Source organism: Cherax quadricarinatus, chromosome 22, assembly GCF_038502225.1.
Source record: "Cherax quadricarinatus isolate ZL_2023a chromosome 22, ASM3850222v1, whole genome shotgun sequence".
Classification (NCBI taxonomy): Eukaryota; Metazoa; Arthropoda; class Malacostraca; order Decapoda; family Parastacidae; genus Cherax; species Cherax quadricarinatus.
Window position 1 is genome coordinate 38,624,336 of NC_091313.1, and position 10,985 is coordinate 38,635,320.

A 10,985-nucleotide genomic window follows, 5' to 3' on the forward strand; every position below is an offset into this window, starting at 1 on the left:
AACCAAAGTATTAGCAAAAATAAATAAAGTAAAGGCGAGAGAAAGCCTGAAATTATACAACAAAATTTCAAAGTGCCAGTTCGTTGAGGCCTAGTTGGCACTTGTTGCCACACTGTTACAAATATACAAAGTACAAAGCGAGTGACTAAAGAGAAAATATCAAATAGAATTAAGAGAGGTTGGCTAACGAGAAACTGTGATGTAGCACACAGCCAACGTGAACAAGCTAGCCAGAAAGGGGATATATATATATATATATATATATATATATATATATACATACATATACATAAATATATATAAGCAGAGGTGGTGGCAGCAGTAGGCCTGAGGGAGTAGCGCCGCCATAACAGGTTGGGTGTCATCACAAATAAGTAGTGTACTTACCAAAAGTGAAGTGTAAATTATAAAAGTAGCAGTATACAAGTGATAAGTGTGGTAAATGAGGACTCAAAAGGGCAACGAGAAAAGAATAGCTGAAGAAGTCAGAGGTGGAAGGGCGAGGTGCACGAGTCATCGTACAGCGAGCATCGTACAGCGAGCATCGTACATCAGGCATCTGGATGGACGTCCCCTCTGAGGAGTAACGTACAAATCACCTGTTTGTGGTTGGCGGGAAGTTTTGAGTGGTAGAGCCGGCCCTACGGTCACTGGTAGCCATCACAAACCCTGCTCTAGAGCGATTATCATACACACAACACCTAGCAGTAGTAGGAAGATAAAATTTGTAGGAGCAAGGAATAGGCAGGAGGATTAAGTCGGGGCTAATGGGACTACAGCCCTGACAACAGTTTCGAGAGATAATGTTTTAGGACACAAAGACAGTACAATCTGAGAAGCAAGTATTGGGTACACATGTAGTAAAAGGTAGTACATAACTGGGTGAAAGAATGACTTGTTAACACACGCTAGTATTATAATTATTAGAATTACTCTCAGTGTTAATGGTATCTTATTAGTATTACGGATACACAGAAGTGAAATGTATTTCTGGGACATATAAACAACTGACGTGCTACACACACACGCACGCACACATACACACTCAGGGGCCAGGGCTGAGTCTCGACCCCTGAAACCACAACTAGGTGAGTACACACATTCACACAGCTGATCCTTGGAATTTGACCGCGTCCCCTCACCCCCCACCCCCACACCTTTCCCTCCCCCACAGACCTTTCCCCTCCCCCGCTCTTGCATTCACTCCTCCTATCTTTCTCTCCCCCTCCCTCGCGTTTCTCTCTCTCATAGCCTTTTTCCCTCCCTTTTCCCCTACTCTTTCTTTCTCTCTCTCTCTCTCTCTCTCTCTCTCTCTCTCTCTCTCTCTCTCTCTCTCTCTCTCTCTCTCTCTCTCTCTCTCTCTCTCTCTCTCTCTCTCTCTCTCTCTCTCTCTCTCTCTCTCTCTCTCTCTCTCTATAGGCTTCTCTCTCCATCTCCCTTTTTCTATATTTCTACCCCTCCCTCGCATTTCTCTCTCTCATAGCCTTTTCCCTCACCCTCCTTTCTCTGTCTCTGTCTGTCTCCCTCTCTCTCTCTCTCTCTCTCTCTCTCTCTCTCTCTCTCTCTCTCTCTCTCTCTCTCTCTCTCTCTCTCTCTTCTCTCTCTCCCTCCCTCTCTTTCTCCCTCTCTCTACCCTTTCTCTCCCCCCTCATTTCTCTCTCTCTCTCCCCATTTCTCTCTCTCTCTCTCTCTCTCTCTCTCTCTCTCTCTCTCTCTCTCTCTCTCTCTCTCTCTCTCTCTCTCTCTCTCTCTCTCTCTCTCTCTCTCTCTCTCTCTCTCTCTCTCTCTCTCTCTCTCTCCATCTCCCTTTTTCTATATTTCTACCCCTCCCTCGCATCTCTCTCATAGCCTTTTCCTCACCCTCCTTTCTCTGTCTCTGCCTCTGTCTCCCTCTCTCTCTCTCTCTCTCTCTATTTCTCTCTCTCTCTCTCTCTCTCTCTCTCTCTCTCTCTCTCTATCTCTCTATCTCTCTATCTCTCCCTCTCTCTACCCTTTCTCTCCCCCTCTCCCCTCCATTTCTCTCTCTCACCTTTGGTCTTATCCCTCTACTGGGTGGCTCTAGAGGACAGGAAAACCAGAGATCTGGTAGACGAACCAGGGAGGAAAGACTGGGAGTTAGAGCTCCAAAAAAGGGAGGAAGAGTGGGGAAGGAAGATAGTAGAGCTTGGTAAGAAAATGGAGGAGCGGATAGCTGAGGAGTGCAGGAAGTGGGAAGTACAGGTCTTAGCAGCAGAAGCTAGGATACAGTGCTTAGAAGAGAAACTGCAAAGCCTGAAACAGATTAGAGAGACAAATGACAATTCAGATGTGACATCAGGCGCAGATAAGGGGACGGTAAGCAACAACGGAGACATGCCGTTCGTGAAGGCCTTATCAGACCCACGTGGGGCCAGGGAAAAGACGAGGAGTACACTAAGATCAAATGACAGGTCCGAAGACAATGAAGGTATGCTATATCAGAGATTCTAACAGCCAACTGCAGTAGCAAGGGACAGCTGGTCATGAAAGACAGTTCACTGAGAATAGAAGTTCCAGATATGACAGGGACTGAAGGCAAGAACATGTCAATGGAAGGAAATAAAATGCCTCAGAGGAAGCAGATGGAGACTCAGTGGGAGGAGGAGAGGAAAGGCAGTCAGTTTTTGTGTACGGGCTCCAAGAAGCCAAGGGGGACAACTTTGAAGAAATAAAACAGGAGAAAAAAATGATTGAAGGCATCATAAAAACAATAGGTGAGGGCGATATGGACCCAGGTGACAAATTTTCAGAGAATTGGGTGGTTTGCAGTGGAAGGATACGGCCTGTCAAAGTAATTTTCAAGGAAGAATCAGTTCGAACCAGGATTCTGCAAGAGAAAGCAAGACTGAGGGACAAACAGGGGTACCAGAGAGTATACCTCGACCGCGACAGAACACAAGCACGAAAGGACTACACTGAAAGAGAGAGGGTACAGAGATGCAAGGAGAAACGAGAGGCAATGACGAAGATGAGCAGGACCCAGACACAGGAGGGAAGGGCAAACACACCCCACAGAATCTCCCACCAAAAGACTCCAACCACGACATTCCCAATGCAACTGAGCAACCTATACTACAACCCACTCACTGTTCCCTCTGCCACCAACCCCCATATCACAAACCTCACCCCAACAGCTGTCCCTTATGGGCATTCTGACCCCACCCCCATCACAAACCCCACCTACACCACAGCCCCATATAGGCCCCCACCAAGGCTCTGCACTCCCCAACCCCAATATTCTTGCATGACCACAATGATAGAAAAGAAACTGGAAGTTTGGTACACAAACGCGGGGATGGAATAACGAATAAACATGAGGAGTGGAACGAAAGAATCAGTGAAAAATCCCCAGACATCATAGCAGTCACAGAAACAAAACTCGCTGAGACACTAACAGACACAATCTTCCCAATGGGATATCAGATCCTGAGGAAAGCTAGGAGTAGAGGGGGAGGAGGGGATGCACTGCTCATAAAACACCAATGGGGATTTGAGGAAATGGAAGGCATGGACATGATTGGAGAAAGAGACTACATTGTAGGTACAATTCAGTCCGGAGAACATAAAGTAGTCATTGGAGTGATGTATAACCCACCACAGAACTGCAGGAGGCCAAGAGAGGAGTACGAAGAAAACAACAGGGTGATGGTGGACACACTGGCTGAGGTGGCAAGAAGAGCTCACTCGAGCAGAGCAAAGTTACTGGTAATGGGCGATTTCAACCACAGGGAGATCGACTGGGAAAACCTGGAGCCACATGGGGGTCCCGAAACATGGAGAGCCAAGATGATGGATGTGGTACTTGAAAACCTCATGCATCAACATGTCAGGGACACAACCAGAGAGAGAGGGGAGGATGAGCCAGCAAGACTGGATCTTGTGTTCACCCTGAGCAGTTCAGACATTGAGGACATCACTTACGAGAGGCCCCTTGGAGCTAGCGATCATGTGGTTCTGAGTTTTGATTATATAGTAGAGTTACAAGTGGAGAAGGTAACAGGAACTGAAGGGGTCAGGCCAAACTATAAAAGGGGGACTACACAGGTATGAGAAACTTCCTGCAGGAGGTTCAGTGGGACAGAGAAATGGTAGGAAAATCAGTAAACGAGATGATGGAATATGTGGCAACAAAGTGCAAGGAGGCAGAGGAAAGTTTTGTTCCCAAGGGAAACAGAAATAATAGGAAGACCAAAACGAGTCTTGGTTTACCCGAAGGTGTAGGGAGGCAAAACCTAAGTGCAACAGAGAATGGAAAAGGTACAGGAGGCATAGGACCCAGGAAAACAAGGAGATTAGTAGAAGAGCCAGAAACGAGTATGCACAGATAAGGAGGGAGGCCCAGCGACAGTATGAAAACGACATAGCATCGAAAGAAAGTCAAATCTGACCCGAAACTGCTGTATAGCCACATTAGGAGGAAGACAACAGTCAGGACCAGGTAATAAGGCTGAGGAAAGAAGGTGGAGAACTCACAAGAAACGATCAAGAGGTATGTGAGGAGCTCAACACGAGATTTAAGGAAGTATTTACAGTAGAGACAGGAAGAACTCTGGGGGGACAGACCAGATGGGGACACCAGCAAGGAATACACCAACAAGTGTTGGACGACATACATACAGATGAGGAGGAGGTGAAGAAACTGCTAAGGGACATCGATACCTCAAAGGCAATGGGACCGGACAACATCTCCCCGTGGGTCCTTAGAGAGGGAGCAGATATGTTGTGCGTGCCACTTACCACAATCTTCAACACGTCCCTGAAACTGGGCAACTACCTGAGGTATGGAAGACGGCAAATGTAGTTCCCATTTTTAAAAAAGGAGACAGAAAAGAGGCACTAAACTATAGACCTGTGTCATTGACGTGTATAGTATGCAAAATTATGGAGAAGATTATCAGGAGGAGAGTGGTGGAGCACCTGGAACGGAACAAGAGTATAAATGCCAACCAGCACGGATTCATGGAAGGCAAATCCTGTGTCACAAACATTCTGGAGTTTTATGATAAAATAACAGAAGTAAGACACGAGAGAGAGGGGTGGGTTGATTGCATCTTCTTGGACTGCAAGAAGGCCTTTGACACAGTTCCTCACAAGAGATTAGTGCAGAAGCTAGAGCATCAGGCGCATATAACAGGAAGGGCACTGCAATGGATCAGAGAATACCTGACAGGGAGACAACAAGAGTCATGGTACGTAATGATGTATCACAGTGGGCACCTGTGACGAGCGGGGTCCCACAGGGGTCGGTCCTAGGACCAGTGCTATTTTTGGTATATGTGAACGACATGATGGAAGGGTTAGATTCAGAAGTGTCCTTGTTTGCAGATGATGTGAAGTTAATGAGGAGAATTAAATCTGATGAGGACCAGGCAGCACTTCAAAGAGACCTGGACAGACTGGACACCTGGTCCAGCAAATGGCTTCTCGAATTTAATCCTGCCAAATGCAAAGTCATGAAGATAGGGGAAGGGCACAGAAGACCACAGACCGAGTATAGGCTAGGTGGCCAAAGACTGCAAACCTCACTCAAGGAGAAAGATCTTGGGGTGAGTATAACACCGAGCATGTCTCCGGAAGCACACATCAACCAGATAACTGCTGCAGCATATGGGCGCCTAGCAAACCTGAGAACAGCATTCCGATACCTTAGTAACGAATCGTTCAAGACACTGTACACCGTGTATGTCAGGCCCATACTGGAGTACGCAGCACCTGTTTGGAACCCGCACTTGATAAAGCACGTCAAGAAACTAGAGAAAGTACAAAGGTTTGCGACAAGGTTAGTTCCAGAGCTAAGGGAATGTCCTATGAAGAAAGATTAGGGAAATCGGCCTGACGACACTGGAGGACAGGAGGGTCAGGGGAGACATGATAACGACATATAAAATACTGCGTGGAATAGACAAGGTGGACAAAGACAGGATGTTCCAGGGAGGGGACACAGAAACAAGAGGCCACAATTGGAAGTTGAAGACACAAATGAGTCAGAGAGATAGTAGGAAGTATTTCTTCAGTCATAGAGTTGTAAGGCAGTGGAATAGCCTAGAAAATGACGTAGTGGAGGCAGGAACCATACACAGTTTTAAGACGAGGTTTGATAAAGCTCATGGAGCGGGGAGAGAGAGGGCCTAGTAGCAACCGGTGAAGAGGCGGGGCCAGGAGCTAAGACTCGACCCCTGCAACCACAAATAGGTGAGTACAAATAGGTGAGTACACATGCATTCATATGCATATTTACATGCACAAGAGCACATTCATACATACATACACATATATACATTTAAACGTGCACAAAAAGTGTACAAACATTCATGAAAAAATAGATACTCATACATATACACAATAAAGCATACATAGAAAAGGGAACGTTCATACATACATCGATATGCATACGAACATACATATGTACATACATACAAACATACATATGTACATACATACACATGCAAGTGTATTCATACAATATACATACATATACATAAGTATACGTATATACATATTTTTATATTTTCCTGCCTTGGACTTTCATCACCAGCCTGCAGGGGCAGTCAGGTAGAGGAGGCTGGGCTTAACGAATACAAGAATGCCTTTCTTGGGTCGCACTGAGATCAAAGTTTTTCTAAATCTACTTCTGAGACACATTAATATAGAAAGTTTGAAGACGATAAGAGGAAGCATTCTCCAGTTATACAATAATTCCAGGTATACATTAACTACATTTGTATATTTGAATATTCATTCGTCACAGACTGAACTTTCGGGACATAATCCATGTCATGAAATGTGTCACAATGATGTTCAGAAGTGTTTTACATCTCACCTCCTGACTGTATATAAGCCTCCATACTGTCACTTCAACTTGATATTGTTTCAGATTATGGAACAATATTCTTCTCCATCCTGAGGGACTGACCACCTCAAAACTGCGTCTTCAAGGGTAATGGACTGTTAACATCTGCGTCTACCAACTTTTCTGTTGTCGATTGAAGAAGCCTACTGTGTAGGCGAAACGTTTCGGAATAAAGATACCTAACTGTTGCATATGTGTCTTACCTAACAACAGTATTTATTCAATGGAAGGAAATCAATATCCAAATTTATTTAATATTAAAAAAAAATTATGCAGCCCGATAGGGAGACAAGCAAATTTCAGGAAAGTAAACAAGGGCTAAAAGTTTGAAGTCAGTCTGAAGAGACATTCTCCAGTTACTGCACGTATTTCAGTTTCTTAACTAATATTGTATAATAGGAAATTTGTACCGACATTTACTGGGAATTATCATGTAAGATACGTCACCCATTAAGTATTGAAGTCGTTCAGGTGATATAGACTCAAAGATATTTTACACGATTTAAAGAGAATAAATTTTTTTCACACTATTTTACACTTACAAATATACAAATGTACACCAACACACTTAAATTTTCTTCTCTTTCATCATCGAATTAATAAGACATTTTTTATATATCTGAAGGGAAGCTGCAGAGAATTCCTCAAGTTATCACAGCCTTTCCAGGATGCTAGGAATGTGTTCTGCAGCTTGAGACATGAGGCACCTGCTCATTTCAATAATTTCAGCTGCCATATATCCACACTGGGAATTTGAAGCTGATCGGATGAGGCATTCTCGTGTTATGAGCGAAACAAAAACGATAATTTGGAAGAGAAATAATACTCTGACAATCACTTAATGTTACTCCTTCGAGGATTGGAGGTTACGTCATGAAAGTGACGCCATCATTCCTCTGTATTAAACTGACAAAGGCCACCACTGCAGGCGAAACGTTTCTTAATAAAGAAAACTGGTGTCGTATATCAAATGTAAAATATACTGAGAAGGAAGTTAAAAAGACATAATGCCCTAAACCGTATATCCTCTTATAAGACATAATGCCCTAAACCGTATATCCTCTTATAAGACATAATGCCCTAAACCGTATATCCTCTTATAAGACATAATGCCCTAAACCGTATATCCTCTTATAAGACATAATGCCCTAAACCGTATATCCTCTTATAAGACATAATGCCCTAAACCGTATATCCTCTTATAAGACATAATGCCCTAAACCGTATATCCTCTTATAAGACATAATGCCCTAAACCGTATATCCTCTTATAAGACATAATGCCCTAAACCGTATATCCTCTTATAAGACATAATGCCCTAAACCGTATATCCTCTTATAAGACATAATGCCCTAAACCGTATATCCTCTTATAAGACATAATGCCCTAAACCGTATATCCTCTTATAAGACATAATGCCCTAAACCGTATATCCTCTTATAAGACATAATGCCCTAAACCGTATATCCTCTTATAAGACATAATGCCCTAAACCGTATATCCTCTTATAAGACATAATGTCCTAAACCGTATATCCTCTTATAAGACATAATGCCCTAAACCGTATATCCTCTTATAAGACATAATGCCCTAAACCGTATATCCTCTTATAAGACATAATGTCCTAAACCATATATCCTCTTATAAGACATAATGTCCTAAACCGTATATCCTCTTATAAGACATAATGCCCTAAACCGTATATCCTCTTATAAGACATAATGCCCTAAACCGTATATCCTCTTATAAGACATAATGTCCTAAACCGTATATCCTCTTATAAGACATAATGTCCTAAACCGTATATCCTCTTATAAGACATAATGCCCTAAACCGTATATCCTCTTATAAGACATAATGCCCTAAACCGTATATCCTCTTATAAGACATAATGTCCTAAACCGTATATCCTCTTATAAGACATAATGTCCTAAACCGTATATCCTCTTATAAGACATAATGCCCTAAACCGTATATCCTCTTATAAGACATAATGCCCTAAACCGTATATCCTCTTATAAGACATAATGTCCTAAACCGTATATCCTCTTATAAGACATAATGCCCTAAACCGTATATCCTCTTATAAGACATAATGCCCTAAACCGTATATCCTCTTATAAGACATAATGCCTGTGGCATGCAAAGAGTACGTAACCTTTATTCGGCGCATGGACACACCCTCATTTACAGGCTATCTCCCCCAACCAGCGAACCAGGTTGCTAAGAGTTGGTGATGGGGCCCCATCGTTCAACTAGTGACCAGGTTCTAGCCAATAAGAAGGTGGGATTGGCAATCGCAGGGGTTATGTGGATACCGCTCTCCTGTCTGCCCTTGTCATTCCCTTTCTAGAGCTGGTTGAAGCACGGTCTGCTATTTTGTGGCTTCTATTTCTGCTTTGCTTACCGTGGAGTGCACTATACTTATCTCTGTACATAGTGTACATATTGCTGTTATAAATTGGTGAAGGATAATATAAGTCTAAACTTTTTCTACTGTGTTTATTTGCTCCCATTACACCCGGGGTAACAGGCCATTTGAAATCCTGGGTTGTAATAATGCCCTAAACCGTATATCCTCTTATAAGACATGATGCCCTAAACCGTATATCCTCTTATAAGACATAATGCCCTAAACCGTATATCCTCTTATAAGACATAATGCCCTAAACCGTATATCCTCTTATAAGACATAATGTCCTAAACCGTATATCCTCTTATAAGACATAATGCCCTAAACCGTATATCCTCTTATAAGACATAATGCCCTAAACCGTATATCCTCTTATAAGACATAATGCCCTAAACCGTATATCCTCTTATAAGACATAATGTCCTAAACCGTATATCCTCTTATAAGACATAATGCCCTAAACCGTATATCCTCTTATAAGACATAATGCCCTAAACCGTATATCCTCTTATAAGACATAATGCCCTAAACCGTATATCCTCTTATAAGACATAATGTCCTAAACCGTATATCCTCTTATAAGACATAATGCCCTAAACCGTATATCATCTTATAAGACATAATGCCCTAAACCGTATATCCTCTTATAAGACATAATGTCCTAAACCGTATATCCTCTTATAAGACATAATGCCCTAAACCGTATATCCTCTTATAAGACATAATGTCCTAAACCGTATATCCTCTTATAAGACATAATGCCCTAAACCGTATATCCTCTTATAAGACATAATGTCCTAAACCGTATATCCTCTTATAAGACATAATGCCCTAAACCGTATATCCTCTTATAAGACATAATGCCCTAAACCGTATATCCTCTTATAAGACATAATGTCCTAAACCGTATATCCTCTTATAAGACATAATGTCCTAAACCGTATATCCTCTTATAAGACATAATGTCCTAAACCGTATATCCTCTTATAAGACATAATGCCCTAAACCGTATATCCTCTTATAAGACATAATGTCCTAAACCGTATATCCTCTTATAAGACATAATGCCCTAAACCGTATATCCTCTTATAAGACATAATGCCCTAAACCGTATATCCTCTTATAAGACATAATGTCCTAAACCGTATATCCTCTTATAAGACATAATGTCCTAAACCGTATATCCTCTTATAAGACATAATGTCCTAAACCGTATATCCTCTTATAAGACATAATGCCCTAAACCGTATATCCTCTTATAAGACATAATGCCCTAAACCGTATATCCTCTTATATGACATAATGCCCTAAACCGTATATCCTCTTATAAGACATAATGCCCTAAACCGTATATCCTCTTATAAGACATAATGCCCTAAACCGTATATCCTCTTATAAGACATAATGTCCTAAACCGTACATCCTCTTATAAGACATAATGCCCTAAACCGTATATCCTCTTATAAGACATAATGCCCTAAACCGTATATCCTCTTATAAGACATAATGTCCTAAACCGTATATCCTCTTATAAGACATAATGCCCTAAACCGTATATACTCTTATAAGACATAATGCCCTAAACCGTATATCCTCTTATAAGACATAATGCCCTAAACCGTATATCCTCTTATAAGACATAATGCCCTAAACCGTATATCCTCTTATAAGACATAATGCCCTAAACCGTATATCCTCTTATAA